Consider the following 19,508-nt stretch of genomic DNA (forward strand, 5'->3'; position numbering starts at 1 on the left):
AAATATTTTTTTAAAAAAGAAAATCATTCTAAAATATTCAGTTTCTATTCTGTAGACACTGGGTACATGTTGGAGATTAGACAGATTAGACTAACCCATTTAATCAGATTAAGCTATCTACTCTTTTTTTTATTTTATGTTATGTTAATCACCGTACATCATTAGTTTTTGATGTAGTGTTCCATGATTCATTGTTTGTGTGTAACACCCAGTGCTCCATTCACTACATGCCCTCCTTAATACCCATCACCAGGCTAACCCATCCCCCTCTAGAACCCTCAGTTTCTCAGAGTCCATAGTCTCTCATGGTTTGTCTCCCCCAGATTAAGCGATCTACTCTTAACTGGTTACCTCCAAAATTTCAATGGCTTCACAAATTAACACATTTCTCCTGCTCATCTCATAGTATAGTGGGTCAGTGGGAGGCTCTACTTCATACACTCATTCAGGGATCCAGGGATCCTTTCACCAGATCCTAGGACCTCAGTGTTTTCTACTGAGTCCTCGGCACCTGATTTAATATATGGGAAGTATTTTTTTTTTTTTTGTGGAGGCAGGACTGAAAGAGCATTTCTGTTCTGCCCACATTGTGTCAGAACTGATCTACATGACCCTATCTAATCTCAGAGAATGTAGAATAGGTAGTCTGGAAGAAACTGGGAATGGAGGAAAGAGATATGTTGAAGGTGGAGAGGCCAATTAAAAGAGAAATTTGATGGTCCAGTGTAGCATAGTTTGGACCTGGTTATAGAGAGAGCTAAGGCAAAAACTCTCAACTCATATTTCTACACTATTTATTTATTTATGAGAGAGAAGAGGAAAAGGGGAGGGGCAGAGGGGCAGGGAGAGAGAGAATCTTAAGCAGGTTCCATGCCCAGTGTGAAGCCCGACACAGGGCTCGATCCCAGGACCCTGAGATCATCACCTGAGCCGAAATCAAGAGTCATTAAGCGTCTGCCTTCGGCTCAGGTCATGATCCCAGGGTCCTGGGATCGAGTCCCACATCGGGCTCCCTGCTCTGCGGGAAGCCTGTTTCTCCCTCTCCCGCTCCCCCTGCTTGTGTTCCTGCTCTCGCTATGTCTCTCTCTGTCAAAAAAATAAATAAAATCTTAAAAAAAAAAAAAAAGAGTTGGATGCTTAACCAACTGAGCCATCCAGGCTCCCCTACATACAACATTTAAAAGTGACCACATTTCTAATACAGAGGTACTCTGATATTGTTTAAAATAGGGTTTGTGAAAATTATTAAGTAAGGCACTCTTTGTATTCGTAAAAAATATATATATTTATAGCCTAAGTTTACCTCTATTAACATCAGAAGATAATGACAGAGAAGAGAAAAGGCTAAAAATATTAAGCAGCCACTGGGGACAAGAGTGAAATTTTCAGTAATATAAGAACCACCTGTCAAGCCAGGGGGCTTTGAGTATAGAAAATGAGTAAGAGATCTATGCCATGTACAGATGTGGCGTAGAGAATCCCTATGTGAGCAGGGCAGTCCAATAGCTGGGATAAATAGTCTATTTTAATTTTATCACAATTGCATGCATTTGAAAGAATGAAAACACTGAGCAAGGAGCAAGTTTACAGATGGCTTTTATCTCCCAATGAGATGAGAAGCACCACAACGTGAACTTATTTGCCTACAAGCTCAAGAAGGTGTTTGGATCAGTCCTACCACTGAGGCCAGTTTCAATTCTTAAAAAAGGCTAAGAAATCCATAAACCAGAGTTGGGGTTCTTTACTACTCACACAATTACTTTTGCCTTTGGCTAATGTTGTAGACACAAAGATAATTATGTGAAGTCTTCCACTTGTCTTTGTCTAAGAACCGAAGAACTGGAGGTGGATATCGACAATAGTATTGTCTGAGATTATTCACTTCATTATTTATTCACTGTGTGACTTGGACACAAAAGTTTACTATCCGAAATAGAAGCACATACAACTGTTAGAGTAGCCGAGAGAACAAATGTCAGTGAAGTTCTCGGCCTAAAATATCGAAGTGCATCCTTACTTTGCCCAGAAGCTTTAATAGTCTAGAATCTCTGTGAAACTACCCCCAATTCTCTCAGTCTGCATTAGTGAAATGGCTGGTTTGCAAAAACTTGCCAGGAAGCTTCTGTGAATCTCAGATCTATGCATGCAGTTGACTGTACTTACTTCAAGGAATCTGGATTTTCCTCTTCTGCTCTCAAAATCTTGTGCCAGAGCCTCTCTTTAGAAAATCCTAACCTAGAACCAAACAGGGAAGGGGATTCTGTGAAATGTAAACCCCGACTTCTCTCTGAGTCACAAAAAAAGATCTTGGAAGGGGGCAGGTAGTAACGCCAGACTGACTACACGTCGTCGTGACCCAGCATTCTGGCTCTTAACCCGCTGATTTCCAACTGGGCTTCTGATATGCGCTCTGAAGTTTCCCCTTTGTATTGTCAATCTAATTAGTGGATCTCCGGGTTCCTGAAGAAACTATACAACATCTCCCAACTCACAGATAAAGGAGGTTCTCTGGATATGAGAGAAAGGTAGTAGAAGCCTACTTAAGCAGGAGCCTGCTTAAGATTCTCTCTCTCCCTCCCTCAAAAGCCCATGGTTATATAACTCTAATTTTTACATATCCAATTTTTTTTTCCAATACCCAAGCTGAACTTTGGGAAATTCCAAGTTTGGAATGACAGTCTTTGTGAATGGGAAAAAAATATTTATCCGGTAGTAACTCAAAGGTGGTAATAGGTTACTTGGCTAAACTCTTTTAGGCTTGAGGCAGAGTAAGAATCCAGGCTGGTGCTCTTCCTATACTATTCATTAATCAATTTAACACATGCTTGCTGAGTCCCTACCATGCACTATTACAGTGGAGAATCTGTACACATAGCTCCTATATTCAAAGTACTCGGTTTTGTGGGGAACACAGGCACTGTGGTAATTATGAAGGGAAAGATTAATTATTCTTTATACAGTATTTTGTTTTGTTTTTTCTCTACTGGACTGTGAGTTACTTTAAGGTGGTAAGACTGGCTACCCATACATGGTAGTCCTGGAAATAACATTTTTTATTCACCTTGATATCCTGGGCGCCTATTGCATAACAGGTTCCTAATGATATGCTGAATTGAGCTATTCTACTTGACCTTCCCCCAACACACAACTCAATCTTTATTTATTATTTCAGAGCAAGCTTTCAACCCACAGTTATCTTAGAATTCTTTTTTAACTTTTAACAGCTCCTTAATAAAATATGTCCCATCTGGTTTCATTAACTTCATGTAAAGTGCATAGCGCTTTGCATTTAATAAGTCTAATGGGTCTTGTTTGTTAGTTTATTGGAATGATGTTTTATTTCCTTTCCACACAATTCAAAGCTGTTATTTATTATTTTTCCCTCCCCCCTCCCAGATTTGTATTTTATGTAGTTATTAATTCATGGTTCACATTGCTATCTGTGGAGTCTGTTAATGTAACATCAATAATATGTATTTCAATTGACTTTCTTTCCCTGACAGCAATGCCAGAGTGGCTCTAAGAAAATAAGAAGCAGAAGAATAAGAATAAGAGAGGAGAAAATAATTAAAATTTCCTCTGAAAAGCATGACAATAATCCATTCTTTTGGCAATTTTACACAAGATAAAATAATTTAAATATAATTAAATACATTAAAATATGCATTTATAATTGGTAAAAATGCTTAAGTACTAATTTTTCCTGTATAGTGTTTTTGTTCACTTGAATTGTTTTCACTAAGGGGAAATAAATATTCGGCCCTCCTTGTTCATGCTCATTTATGGCAATTATAGTTTGGCAATTTCATTGTTGAATATCACAGATATAAATGTGAAATAGTGTCAGTATATATATATATACCTATATATTTCTTACACTATAATTGTTATAAAGATGGCCATTGGTCCCTAGGTTGTTTATTTCTTCACTATAAGTTGAGACTTGTTGGCTCAAAAGCCCACGGTTACAAAACTCTAATTTTTACACATCCAGTTTTTTTTCTAATACCCAAATAAATAGATTTTTAGCCATTTAGAGCCTGTCTTCTTTTCATATCTTGAGAAATCTTACCCACTTCTGCTGGCCATTGATACAATAGAGCCTTGTAGTTATAAGACGTCAAGCTGCTATGGCCTTTGGAGTCCTCTGACCCAGATACTCCCACCCACACTGTTCAGTAGCATCTCCTAGACATGTTAGCCTCCTCTGTCATACCCATCGCCCCCAAGTGTTTCCTTGTCCTCCTTGCTATATGCCTCTGGATAATCTCATGCTCTGAGGGACTTCTCTCTTATGCAACTCTGTCAAGTGCAGCCCCAGAAAGCTTGTGTGTGCTACATTACATCTTTTTCCTTGATCTGCCACCAAATTCTTCCATCCCCTACAGTATTTATTACTACAATACTTATATTTAAATATAAAGATTATGTAGCCTACTCAGTCATCCTGATAACTTTATTTTAATGGAAATTAGAGATACAAACCCTGTTATTAAAACAAATATATAATTTTTAAAAATAAAGTGATTTATAATCAGCTTTGTACTGTTACTCATTTATTTAAATTTTTAAAAAGGATTTTATTTATTTGAGAGTGAGACAGAGCACGAGTGGGGGTAGGGGCAGAGGGAGAGGGAGAAGCAGACTCCCCACTGAGCACAGAGCCTGAGGCAGGGCTCGATCCCAGGACCCCGAGATCATGACCTGAGCTGAAGTCAGACGCTCAACTGACTGAGCCACCCATGTGCCCCTGTACTGTTACTTAAATGAATACAGAAGAGTCTTTTTTATATGGCATGATCCATAATTGCTTGAGTAACCAAAAAAATTGGCTCTTCTATTAAAATAATACACACACAATTAAACATTTTATTTTAACTTAAAGCACTTACATGTACTTTATTCATTTATATTTAGGTAGAGAGCTGAGACATCTTTTTTAATACATTTCTACTAATTGCAGTTCATTTTGTATTTCTTATGCCACAGTCTTAAAACATAATCAATAATTTTCTGTTTCTGTTTCATTCAAGCGGAGTGAGAACTTGGACACTTATGAGGTAATCATGGGTAGAATCCTTCCGGGTGTTTATAAGTTTTACTCTCATTCTTCTATAGTTGCCTCAGCTATAAATGACTAATTAATTTAAAATCAATTTTGTTATATGACTTCCTTTCCAAACATTATAACTGGTCTTACATATAATGACTCTGAACTTTTCAAACTCCTATTTCATTGATCTGTATAATATCTGAATAAATTACTTAATAAGCAACCAAAACTAGATAAAAAGATTTGGAAATTATCATAGCTGACTCATGGTTGGTCAATTTAAATGGTGGATTTTGGTAATTTAAATGTGGAAGCAAAATTAGAGGTGGCCTGTTGCCCTAGGAGTAAACCCTACCAATAAGCATTTGGAGTTAGCAGGTTTCCTACAGTGGATTGAGATTAGCCTGTTAACTATGAACACCACTGAATAGTGAATTGTATCTCCCTAAAATTGAAGCTGTAATGCTTAATGTGACTGTATTTGGAGACACGCTCTGTCAAAAAGGTAATTAAAGTTAAATGAGATCATGGGGGGGGATGGCTAATCCAACAGGGCTGGTGTCATTAAAAGAAGAGGAAGAGATGCGGCACTTGGCTGGTTCAGTTGGTAGAGTGGGCGACTACTGACCTTGGAGTTGTGAGTTCAAGCCCCACGTTGGGTGTAGAGACTACTTTAAAAAAAAAAAAAAGAGGAAGAGACGCTAGTTGTTCAGGTACATGGGCAGCTGTCTTCAAGCCAAGAAGGGAGGCTTCACGAGAAACCAACTCTGCCAGCAACTTGATCTTGAATTTCCAGCCCCCCCCCCCGCCCAGAAGTGTGACAAAATAAATTTCTGTTGGTTAAGCCATTCAGACTGTGGTATTTTGTTATGGCAGCCCTAGAAAACAGAAACAGACACTGAGAGAAAGTATGATTTACATGGGAATGGAGGTTCTTGTTAAGTAGCTGAGTTCAAATAAGTTTCTATTGCATTAGTAAGTATGTCAATATGGTGAACTGCTTGTCAGTGCTCACTGCCACTCCTTTTTAGGCATGACATTCTCATTCCTGGATTTTTATTCTTGTCCTTCAGATTGTCTTCAATTCATATGGTTAGGAAATACATCTGGGAAATGTTATCTGCACGCTTGCATATCCAATATCTTTCTGCTGCCTTCACACAAGAATTGAGAGTCTTCCTGGAAATAGAATTCATGGATAACTTCTTCAAAGTTTGGTAAATATTGTCTCACAGGCCCCTGGCATTTAGTGTTGCAGAGCAATCTGGGCCAATTGTATCTTATTTCTGTGCACATTATTATTTTTTTCTCTAGATGGCTGTAGGATTATTTCTTTACCTTTTAACTGTGACAATTCCACTAGCTATATTTTGATATTGCTTTCTTTTTATTGATTTCCTGAAATATAGCAGTTACTCTCAGATTTCAGAATGACGTTTTATTAGATGAAGAAACTTTCCCATTCTTTAATTATTGATTTTCCTCCATGTATTCTCATGTACTTTGATTAAACTTTGCCAATTTGTTTTCCATATAGCTTGTTTTCTTCTCATTTTAATCCTTTTCTCTGTTTTAGAAGAATTTCTCACATTTTTCAACATCTTTGATTTTTTGTAGTATCTAATATGCCTTACACTTCATTATTATGTAAAATCACAGATCATAATTTAGAAATGAATAAAATGTGTGCAGTTATTCTTTTTCATAACTTTCCATTTTACTGGTAATTTGTTCTGGATTTAAATGTTCAGTGCCTCTGTGTAAACATAAAGGAGATTATCTAAATTTTTTTGTTGTTCTTGTAGTTTATTTCAAAGAAAAGCAACTCATAATCTTTACAGAAGTAAAGATTACACCCTTTGAAATTCAGAATTTCTTCATAGCCTATGATGTTTCTGTTTTTACTTATTCCTATAGGGGACAATGTATCCCAGCTCTGCCACTCACTAGCTGAGTGATCTTTGACAAATTATCTTAACTCTTTGTACCTAAATGTCCTTATCTATAAAACAGGGTTGGTAATGATAGTGTTCATCTCACAGAGTTATTTTAAAAATTGTTTATCAATATATTTTTAGTAATCTTCTTAGCTAAGAAAGTGCTTGGCATACAGTAGAAATGCACTAACCATTACAATGAAATGAAAGAACAAGATAAGTTGGTTTCCAGGAAAAAACATTATTCTTTCTATCAATCGCTCCATCTAAGTTGCTCTTTAGGGGTAGTCCTTTTTCACCAGTGCAAGTCCTGTGACTTTTCTGGTCCCTCTCTGATAGTTAAAACAATTCTCTGGCAATTTCAATCACAGAATCTCACTGTCAGATCTAAGATGTTTATAAGTGCATTGAAAGTTAAATCTCCTTTCTCCTGGTCTGAGCCTGCTTCAGGCTTGATGTCCATTGTGGGTAAGGTGTATTGTCAGCATCTTTCATAATTCCTGAGCCTTGTGCTCTTCCTCCCCGCCTCCTTACTCATTGGCTCAATTTCTGATCCTTCCAGTTTGGGACTATGGAGGGTGAGTGAGGAGAACTAACATGCAGAAGACATCTCTACTCACGAGTTGATTCTAACATGACCTGGCATTGGAGTGTTCTGGGCAGACAGATGTTCAAAGCTAACTTAATTTTTTGGCAAGCGCTTTGGGGTCCTTTAAAGACTGCCACAGGGACTGCTATACTGCAAGTTTCACTGGCTTGGATGTGGAACACACTCTAACCCTCTCTGGACCTCCCACCCCTCCTCAGAACCTGGAGCTCGGTATGTCCCTGCACTTTGTCAATTCAGAACCATTTAGAGTCAGTGGTCCTTTAAGACAAGTCAAGGTGGGCGACCTTCCAGTGCATCCTGGACTTGCCAAACACAGCCGGAGAAAGGTCTCAGGGTCTATAGTGAGGGCATTGTAACAATCTGCCCCCACCCTCCAGCCCTCGTCCTGAGTTCCTGAAAGAGAGAGGGTTTTAATAACTAACATACCTACTATGACAGACAGCAGCTGTTTGGGACCCATACCAATCCCAAACACCAAAAACAAAGAGAAGTATTGTTTTCCTCTATCAGGGCCATTGTGCAGCTTTGGCATTTTCTGTTGTCTGGAGCTTCGGTGGTGGAGCCTTACAGGAGAGGTGCTGTCTGGAAGAAGATGGTGAAGGTTCTGATATTCGATCTTGAAAGCATCGGTCAGGAGATGATTTCAGCAGACAGGAGATAAACAGCAGTCATGCCTGGAAAAATGGAGTGTGCAGGGTTGAAGCAGTTGTATTTCAGCTGCTGTGGTCACCCGAGAGGCAATGACATGTGAAAAATGCAGGGGTGTCAGAGGGTAGTAGTGGCACCATGGCTGAGAGGCTACAATGCCCAACAAAAGCAGAGCATTAAACGGACACTACACTAGTTCTGAGAAGAGTTACCCTCAGGGACTTCTATGTTTATTTTGGGAGACTGTGAAATCGCTATATATTCACATTTGTTCAGCTGACCCAGCTACCCCAAGTGAGTCATTAATACTATCATTATTTTTTAAAGATTTTATTTATCTATTTGTCAGAGAGAGAGAGCAACAAGCAGGGGGAGCAGCAGAGATAGGGAGAAGTCTGATACCAAACCCACTGAGAGTTTTGGAAAGTAAGAATGAAAGTCACAATGAGAGATTACTGCGGTGGTAAAACTGAAAAAGAGTGATAGCACCAGCTTGGGCAGTGATGGGCAAAATGGTACTTCCTGAACTTGCCATGGGAAAAGTGAGCTTGAGTGGCTTCTTGACAGCATAGTAAGAATAAAAAAATACATACACCTTTTGACCTGGCAATTCCACTTCTGGAAATGTATGCTACAGAAAAAAAAGAGCAAAAATATTTCAAGACTGATTATTATGGTATCTCTGTAGTGGGAAACACTGGAAATAAAGTAAATGCTCTTTAATAGGGAAATAGCTAAATATATTTTATTTTATTTATTTTATTTATTTTATTTATTTATTTATTTATTTATTTAAAAGATTTTATTTATTTATTTGACAGAGAGAGACACAGCGAGAGAGGGAATGCAAGCAGGGGGAGTGGGAGAGGGAGAAGCAGGCTTCCCGCGGAGCAGGGAGCCCGATGCGGGGCTCGATCCCAGGACCCCGGGATCATGACCTGAGCCGAAGGCAGACGCTTAATGACTGAGCCACCCAGGCGCCCCTAAATATATTTTAATATATAACTTGAAATTATCCTGCCATAGGTCTGTAACATTCGGCTTGCAAAATAATGTTCAAAATTACATGAAGAAAATCTCCCTAGGGCCAGAGATGAGACTATAAAGATTACCCCTGGCCATCTGACAGCACTGAGCTCTCGCCTCCCCTAACCTCTTCTAGTACATGATCATCTAGAGTTTGGGGACACGCTTCCTTATATCTCTAGCCTAGATATTTTAATGTATATATCTTGTCTCCTTAGCCCTTTGATGTTTTATGTTTTCACTTGACAATGTAAAGGCTTTCTCTGGTGCATAGTAGGCAGACAGGAAAGCTTTTTTGATTGATCAGTTGTCTTCCTGAGTGAAACTTGTTAATGGATGACAGGCTCCTAGGCCTTGGTGTTTGTCAGTAAAACCGTTTCTTATTCTTGTCCACTGTGTACTCAGGGATACAGCTACTCTATTCAATTATTCAATCATTTTGCTGAAAACTTGGAGAGTCTATTTGTTACAGAACATAATAAAAATGTAAAGCCATTGCTATTAATAAATAACATAACATACGTGTCTGTTTCCCAGCAGCAAGCAGACTTTGAGTAGTCATGTTGTTCAAGATTAAGTAAATCACCACAGACAAGGAAAATTATGCCATTGCTTATGCGATCAGATCAAAACAACAGTCATTTTCTTCACCAGTGATTCCTATTAAATGAATTGTATGCTAACAGTTTCCAATAATGAGTTGGGTTTAATAAATTATGTACTCTTCATAACTTTTTAATGTACATTCTTCCAAGACTGGCCTGTCCCCAGAAGGGAATTTATCAAACGGTTTCTGCACATCAGAAATAAAAGCAAAATGAATGAAATTGGAGTGGTTGAAGCATAACTAGTGGTAATGGGATTGGTTTTGCTTCACTTTCTCTGTCACCCACCAGACATGAAAAATCCCCCACGGGTGGTTCAGTGTTATCTTTTCTCCCTGTTTTTCCCATAAGTATCAGATACTGGCTACAGACCACAACAGGATAGTGTTTGTGATTGATCTGTGTACTGCTCTATTGCCCCAAAAACTTTATTTCTAAAATATGGTATGTAGAATGAGGCTGCTGAGAATATCCAAACACAGACACACACACACACTCACACACACACACACATCTCTAAAGATGTACAGAAGAAACCACAGCTTATTCAACAATTCCTCTTGATCTTTAATCTTCATAGTGTAGTAAAGAAACATTAAAAATAAAACAAATCAAAAGTGATATTAAAGATACTTTTTAGGTTTTGACAAACCATCTAGAGAAAGTAAGTTCCAATGGCTAAGATTCACTTAATAAACATAACATTCACTTTTGCATTCTAAACCAAATTTTGAAAGTCACCCTTTTTTATAATCTACTGTATCAAATACTCAGTCTGATTGAACAGACTTTTTTCCATTCAAAAATAAACTTGATCTTTGGGAAGATACTACATATTAATCCCATCTATTTTGTATCTCTTTCCAGTATGTAGACAGGATATCCCTAATTTTATTGGAGTAGGAAAAAGGATTCTTTGTGGACTATATATAAGGGGAAAAATTTATCTTTCAAAGCATAATACTATTTTTAAGTAAGCTCTACTGCCCAATGTGGGGCTTGAACTCATGACCCTGAGATCAAGAGTCGCATGCTCCCCTAACTGAGCCAGCCATGTGCCCCATCAAAGCAAGATACTCTTAAGGTAGAGCACTTTTTAGTCGAGTAGATGGTATAGCAGATGATTTTTGTGCTTACTGCCCCACATCATTAAGCAAATACTGATTTTTTAAAAAAACAGTTATATCATAATTGTTAAAGAAAAATTAGAGATAATACTATGTGTATGCCAAACCTCTTTCTTCTTCCTCCTGACACATGGATTGACTACATTTCCCAATTGATTAGGTGGGGTTACATGACAGAGGTCCAGGTATTGGAATGTGTGTGTCTCTTTGTTTCCTCATTACCTCTTTTGTCCCCATTATGTGCCTGCATATAAATGAGGTGGAACCACACTGGTCTATGGATGGCTGCATGGAGCACAGACCTGTGCTGACTCCAACTTGACCGTAAGGTGAGCAAGAAACGAATTTCTATTGGCTTAAGCCACTGAAATCTTGGATGTTTGTTACTGCAGCTAGCTCTTCTGAGTAATATATTATGTGCCATATATGATGTTTCAGATGTAACACGAAGCCCAACTTAAAGTGACCTAAGCAATAAGGACATTTACAATCTCACAAAACAAGAAGTCTAAAGTTGATTAAATTCCAGTGTGATTAATTCAGCGACTCAATAAAATCATGAAGGATCCAGATTTTTCCATTTTTCACTCTGCAGCTTCTTAGGCTGGCTCACCTTTTGGTCACAAAACAGCTCCTACAGTTCCAGACATTACACAGAGATGATAACAGCCAGAAGTGGTAAAAAGACATTTCCCCTCTTGTCTCTTTTTTAAGAACAAAGAAACCTTTCCCACAAGCCTTCCTGCAGACTTTTTCTCATGTCTCATTTCCCAGAACTGAGTCAGTCACATGCTTTTTTCTAAACCAATCACTTGAAAGGGCAATAGTGTAGACTAATCAAGACACAGCCCTTGGGAACTTGTCTTTTCTGAAATACGTGGTCAGTAATACCTGAATGAAAGCAGTATTCTTTTAGCAAAGAAGAAAAGAGGGACAGCTTTTAGGCAACCAGCAGTATATATTCAGATCTTTTAAGGTTTATTAAGAGTCAAATACTGTGGATAATCTCAATCTATTCTTAGGTAATATAACAATGCACTAATTTAAGGGAGGTGCTTAAATAATAAAAAATAGAATTGACTATACATTTCATATATTCAAAGTCAGGTGGTATTCAACTTCTGTAGTACTAAAGGTACATATTTAATCTTATCAGAGGATTGTAGGTGCTGTTGCTAGCAACTTTGACATTGTGTAAAGACATGATAGCTAAGCATTTTTTAAAAAGTGTGGACAGATGTGGAAAACATGGAAACTGTATTTGTTCAAATCTTCTTATTGAGAAAGCCAGAGGGATGAATACATTTACTCACTTTTGTTTATGACTGCATAAATAACATAATATATATTTTAGTCATAGGAATTAAATGAACTAGGTCAAGAAGGCAATTTAGAATTACTGAGACCAACACATATCACAGACAAGGAAACTGAATTCTGTCATGATGAAGTGACTTGTACCAGGTCATATAAAAAAGTCCAGTCCTTGGCAACACAGGAACCACAATAGAAATTTACCTATGTTCAGTCTGGGGTTCTTTCTAATGCAGGATAGTACTCTTAATGCACAAGCATCACTTAGGAAAGTGGCACTTAAAAGAGGACTGCATTACACACGTGCAAACCAGCATACTACGCAATTCTTAAAATAATGATGATGGTTAAATGTATTGAGCTTTCCCTGAGCTCTGCACTGAATTTTCTACATTGCATTAGTTCATTTATTTGTAACAACAACCCTATGATGGAAGTATTATTAATGCCCCATTTCTTATGTAAGATGAGCTTTCAGAGAAGGATAAATCTGTTTTATCATTCAGGATCCTTTTCCCATTTTTTGTTGTTGTGGACCTTTGGGTTAACAAATACTGGTATAATTTGAAACAATAAAAAATCAGGCAGATGTCACCTTTTTATCTTTGTGTGGCATAGGAGCCAGAGAGACAGGCAGCCCAGTACCTTAATCCAGTCTTTTTATTTTTTAAATTGATTTTTAAAAATATATTTTATTTACTCTTTTAAGTAAGCTCTATGCCCATCATGGGGCTTGAACTCATGACCCTGAGATCAAGAGTCACATGCTCTACTGACTGAGCCAACAAGGCACCCCCAAGCCAGTCTCAAAGACAGGTATTTTTTGACAGTCTCACAAGAAGCACCTTTTATCAATACAAAATTACACAGTCTTTCAATATGACTCTTTTTCAACCCCGAGCCCACCCATACAAGCCAGTTGGAGGAAACATTTTTAGGGGATTCAGGATTAAATAGGTTGGCCTTGCAATCTTCAATATTTGTTTGGGAAGGTCCTCTTTCATTGTTTCCTTATGAATACTTGGATTTTTTTAATCATCAGCATCCATGAAGGATCTAGGATTGAGTTTCATCTGCCATGTTTTGTATCAATACTGATCAGCAGGACAACACCTAGTACATATCCAGCAAGGCCAAGATTATATGCAATCTAAGGCAACACAATACGAAAAGAGTGTACCTTCTTGGTGGCTGAAGACCAATGTCTAGCTGTTGGTTAAACTACACTTAACACATCAATCACCTGCTTTAATCACATCTGGTTTCATTGGGTTTATTTAATGAATAAGCACTGCTTTCCTCCTTTCTTAGCTTTTGTGACTGATAGAAAAGAACAAATCAAACTTTTTGTCCTGCTGGTTGTATCTCTCACCTACCCATGAGAAGGGTTAGATTGATGGCCTAATGGAATTTTAGAGAATTTTTCCAGGTGGTCCAGAATATATGCCTCAGTGGAAATGTAAACAATCTCAAATTTCTCCCATGCTGGTGCAACATATTCTAAAGAATGCTTCAATTTCCATTAATATGGGAAATTTGTTTTATTTATTTGTTTATTTATTTGAGAGAGGGCACGAGAAATTTGTTTATTTGAGAAAGAGAGGGCACGAGAGAGTGTGAGCGAGGGGAGGGGCAGAGGGGATGGGAGAGAGAGAATCTCAAGCAGATTCTTTGCTTAGTGCAGAGCCCAAAGTAGGGCTCAATCTCATGACCCTGAGACCATGACCTAAGCTAAAACAAAGAGTCAGACACTTAACGGACTGAGCCACCCAGATGCTCCTGGGAAAATCTTTTTTAATGAAATAGCCTTGAACATGACCCATTCCAAAAAAGTTCTGTTTTGTTCTAGGAGTAGCTATCATTATTTTTTGTACAAGAATAACTCTATCCTAAAATCTTTAGGTAGATTTTGGAAAGATGGGTATCCCAGCCTGCCCTAGCGAGGGGCTGCATGATGGTAGAATTTCAGCTTTGGTTATTAAATCTCAGCAAATAAAATCCAATTTTTATTTGTTCATCAAATGAAGGTATATATAAATATGTTTGTGAAAGTGTTATGTGTGAAAAATAGCTACTCAATAACCTGTTTGGTTTAATCATTTGTGTGTGCATGGCTACACAAAATGATCATTAATGAATGTAAAAGGAGAAATAAACTAGAAAAATTTAGAATCATTATTACATATACTAATACTTAATAAATGGTATATATTGAGTCTCTGAAAATCTTAGTGAGAGGGCAATGATATTTGTAGAAGAAGGATGCAAAATAGAAAATGTCTTTTCCATATAAGCAACAGTGGTGTAGGTGCTTATATTTTTGGCTTCCTGAGTCACTGTGGATATAAAATACTAACAACAAAGTCCTTGGTATTGTGCTTCAAATGACCATGATTATTTATTTCCATTTTTCATAAAATTCCTAATTGAAAATGAGAAACATCAGAATGAATATATTGGCTTTCTCATGGACTAGTTTATATTTATTTTTAGTCACTTTAGATAACCAAAATTTAATTGGGTTTTTATTGATTTATGTGCATCAAATCTTTACTCATGGCTATTTAGATTTGTGTGTATGTGCGTGTGTGCAAAATAATTATTTCTACAAACATATAGACTCTGGTATTGTGAAAAATTATTAAATTATAAGAATTAATCAGGGAAGAGCTCAGAAAATTAATATTGAATTACAGAGTATTGGTTAACAAGAGGCTTTAAGAAGCTACACTGTTAATTCTGTTGTCTCCAAATCATCCAAAACAGATGATTCATCTTTCAAGATTTCCAGAGAACAGTGGATTCCATAAGCTTCCTGGATAACCTCTTCCTGTATTAAATAACCATAGAAATGAGAAGTATTTTTCTTTATTTTACTTAATTTCTATGAGGTACAATTAAAATGTTTGCTTCCTTTTCTGATTTCACTGGAGATGAAGAAAGCTGGTCACAAAACACCATTCAAATGTAAGACCACATTTGTCTCGTTCATCACTGTGTCACCTGTTATAGTAAGCGACATGTAGTAGGTGCTTGATAAATATTTGTTGAAAATATAAATTAAAAAATAAAGCCCTTATTTAAGTTAATTTTCAATATTTTTTCCTTCAAGCCAAATAACCTCAGATCTCGTACAAACCTACAATACCATATTGACAATTCAGACGTTCCAAAATCTTGTATAAGAGAAAATTTTAAAACAAAAACCTCACGTGAGCTCATTTTTTCCATGGCAAACTTTGATCTGAAGTGACATGAGGATATTTATAGCCTTTCTTTATTGCAGTTGGTGTGCATATTCCTATATTTTGTTGTAGAAATATTAATGTAATGCTGCCCCTGACCCTACCAGGGTGTTATATAACATAAGGTACATGTACTGTCCCTCCACACCTCTCTGAAATTCTATACATATCCACCTATAGCCTCAAAACCTTAAGAAATGGTGGAAATGAATTACTATTATCTCACTTTTTAAATTATTTTAGACAACTGTCCATAAGTTTCCTCCTATATAATGCTCAACTAAGATGTCAATCAATACACACAGATCAACATTAACGTCTCTTGTTTTTCTTATAATAAAGGTACATGTCAGACTTTTTCTAAGGTTTCCACATCTCTGCTCTTCAAACCAGAGGAACCACTTATAAGAAGGGGCAATTCAGTTTCTATGAACCTCCAGTTTTGACCTCTCTTTTCGGAGTGCTAACAAGGATGCCAATTAGTGTCAGTTTGGGTAGCAAAGTTTTCTGACTTTGACATAGTATTATTTTTAAAGAAATGGAGTGTCTCACTTACTCATCTCACATAGAATTGTGATGAGGAAGCTGTAATGATTTTGTGTTCACCTCCAATATAGACAAAGCAAACTAATGATCTTAAACTCAAAATCTCTTAAGTTCTGTATTTGATGCCTTGATTTATTGTTCTTGGTCGGCAGATACTTTCTAAATGCTGGCATACCTCCCTACTATGTATTTATTATTGTAATATTTGGGAAAACATTTAGCACATTCATGCAATTAAAACAAAGTTGCTCTAATGCAAACAGGATGTTAAAAACCAAAGGTTACATAGAAAATGTACTACAAAATTAGAGTAGAAAAAAAATGATGGAAGTGTAAGTTCAGTGAATTGAGTTAGCCTTGCATGTAGACCAAACAGTTTCTTTATGGTAACTTCTGTAAGAAATACACATATTTTACCCCCACCCCCACCACACACAAACACACACATTCATGCAGAAAGAAATAATTTAAGAACCACATAGATTTCTCCACTTTACTGTGTGAGCTTGGATGAGTCACTTGAAATCTTTAGCTTCTTCATTTGTAAAAAGAAAATAATAGTACCTGCTACTTTGAGCTGCTGAAATATTTAATGTTTAGTAGGCACATAACAAGCATTAAGTGATGGGAAATACAATAATAATGCTAATAGTTGTTACCTGGATTTCCACTGTACTTGTAATTATTATAAAATAAAGATCTTCTCTGAGGATAATTTTTGGACTCTTAACTTACGTATTCTTCAGTCTACATCTCTGATTTCTTGGATATATGTTTTCATTTGAAGCATTTGAGTTGAAGCACATCTGGTATATGAGAAGATTTAGAAGGACAGAATACTTCAGATAGGAAAAAGGAGAAATCCTGGAACAGCTGGGCGACTAAAGAAAAGCTTATCGACTAAATGTTACCAACTTTAGCTATGCTATTATGGCCTCATAATAAGAATGTTATCAATGCTAGAAATTGCTGTTATTTTCTTATTAATAGATTTTCATGAATGATATTTGCTAACATTTGAATGTTCACAGTTTTTTTTTACCTTTTTGTTTTATTTAATTTTTTAAAGATTTATTTATTTACTTTAGAGAGAAAGAGAGAGACCACACACACAGTGGGGGGGGAGGGGCAGAGAGAGGGACAGAGTCTCAAGCAGACTCCCCCTGCTGAGCGTGGAGACTGATGCAGGGGTCAATCTCATGATCCTGAGATCATGACCTGAGCAAAATCAAGGGTCAAACATTTAACTGACTGAACCACCTAGGCACTCCTGAATATCTACAGTTTTAAATCATAGTTGAAATAGTTTTCAAAAATTTCCTTCACCCATAAAACTTGTTTGGTTTACATATTACCATTGGTCTGATCAGTTGTGTAAAAGAATGAAAACATTTGCTTACATACAGTTATTTCTTTTTAAACAGAAATTCTCATCATATTCATCTCAGCCAAATCAGAAACATAGTACATAATCAACTTCTTGTTTCTATTGTCCTATTAGTTTTGGACATGGCCCTTTTTTAGCTTGCCCCTTTTTAAAAACCAACATCTATACAAAACATATCATAAATGACACAAAATATATTTTAAGATATAAAGAGTAATGCATTTTAGCAAAACTCTGAAAATCAAAATTATGGGTTACAATTAATATTACAAGTACTGCAATGGGGATGAGAGTTTCATTACATTCTATCAGTCTTTAGTAACAGTAATTTAGGTTGAGATGCTGGATCTCCAACACACACACACACACACACACACGTGTCTAGCTGCTTTGCTTCTCTGAGCATGGAAGATTAGCACATTCTTTCCTTCTGAGTAAAGCTATCAAACATCTAAGCAATATCCTCTTTTGGACAAATGAAGCAGATGGGTGGCTGTATGCATAATGGTTCAACAGGCTTTATTGTAAATATGTAAATATGAGTATGAGCCTTGGCTCATTTCTTACTAATTTAGGCATATTACTTAACTGTGTTATGACTTAGTGCCCTTACTTCCAAAATGGGGACAATAATCTTTCATCAGAGAGTTGTTATGAAAACTAAATCAATCAATACTGTCATAGCCAAAGTTCTTGGCAGAAACTAAGAAATACATATATTTTAGCTTAAGTCTTGAATAGTCAGACAGCTAACAGACATAGCAAAAAATCATGAGTACACTAAGAAACTCTCAAAGTCCAGGCTGAGATAGGAGATAAGGAAGCTAAGGGACAGATCTCTACAGAGGGGGTTTTAGGGAATAGCAAAGCCCTGTGTCTGTCAGGGTGGTTAGATTACTGCCCCCTAGTGGGAAAGGTGTACTATTTCTGGCCATGTTGAGAAGGACACAAATCTAGGACAGTCTGCCATTAGTCCTCAGTGAATTAGCCCCAGGTTCATAATCTTTCCATCCTTTCTGACCCCTATCATCAGCCCAAGTGATTTCAGTCTCTGCACTGAAGACATCAGGATGAAGATGTCTGTATCCCATCCTTTGCTCAACTGTTCCTTACATCCTGTTATTATCCTAATTGGCTCCACCTCTACATAGAAATGAAATGCTCTTCTCTCACTACTGAAAAAACTTTTATGTAAGTATGATATTTGAGTTGATTTCTCAGGACAAGTAGGAAATAGATATTCGGGAATTAAGGAGTCTTTCCCTTTCATGAATCCTGGAATACCATGCTGAAATTTCTCAGCAAATATATACACATGGTTGCTATTCCTCAGAAGAAGGAACAATGAAGATGGGCTATGGCATTCTAAGTGGCTAGGCAGCCACTTACAGTAATGATAACCATTCCGACCGAGGGCTTTAGTTCCAGCCACCAGCGAGAAGCAATGGATAGCGGTTTTGATCTTTGTCCTTCAACACAGTTTATGGCTCCAGAAGGAGTGCTTCCTTGGATGTCCCATTAACAAAAACAACATTGAGCAGAGTCATTAACATGTTATTTTGCTTTGGGAAAGGAATATACTGGACATTTTCATTAGTGTAAAGTATAGCATTATGTTTAACTCTCTTTCCCTCAATATTTAGGAGAACCATTTGGCACATTTTGCATTTTCCATGCCAATTATCAATTTCTTCTTTGTTTTTTGTTTGTGTCTGGTAAATACGTCATAATATATTCATACTGTTAACTTGATGTGTGCTCTCTAATCACCATAGATCCAAAATATGTACTTTGGAATTTGTTTTTATAAATTGAAACTTTGTTCCAATGATTAGGTAAAGATGTCAGTGATTTAGGGAGATGTGCAATTTTTAAATTCACAGATGACTCTTTTCTTTCTGAGCAGAGCTGTCTGACAGCTGAGAGTGAAAAAAATTTCTCCTCAATAAGAATCTCATTGCAGGGCACCTGGGTGGCTCAGATGGTTAAGCGTCTGCCTTCGGCTCAGGT

The 19,508-nt window shown here is 37.0% G+C and overlaps 2 long non-coding RNA genes across 2 annotated transcripts in view; both read right to left on the reverse strand.

Annotated features, from left to right (window-relative positions):
• Positions 1-19,508, reverse strand: part of LOC145722664 (uncharacterized) — a 365,883-nt gene that overhangs the window by 326,573 nt on the left and 19,802 nt on the right. Inside the window, exon 3 of the long non-coding RNA XR_014147100.1 lies at positions 17,686-19,466. This is a non-coding gene — a long non-coding RNA (uncharacterized LOC145722664). The remainder of the gene's footprint in view (positions 1-17,685; positions 19,467-19,508) is intronic.
• LOC145722663 (uncharacterized) lies at positions 4,856-9,011 on the reverse strand. The gene is made up of 2 exons (XR_014147099.1): positions 8,844-9,011; positions 4,856-8,274 (listed from the first exon to the last, which is right to left on the reverse strand). It is a non-coding gene; the product is annotated as an uncharacterized LOC145722663 (long non-coding RNA).

Source organism: Leptonychotes weddellii, chromosome 7 (assembly GCF_054177405.1).
Source record: "Leptonychotes weddellii isolate Sample4059 chromosome 7, ASM5417740v2, whole genome shotgun sequence".
Taxonomy (NCBI): domain Eukaryota; kingdom Metazoa; phylum Chordata; class Mammalia; order Carnivora; family Phocidae; genus Leptonychotes; species Leptonychotes weddellii.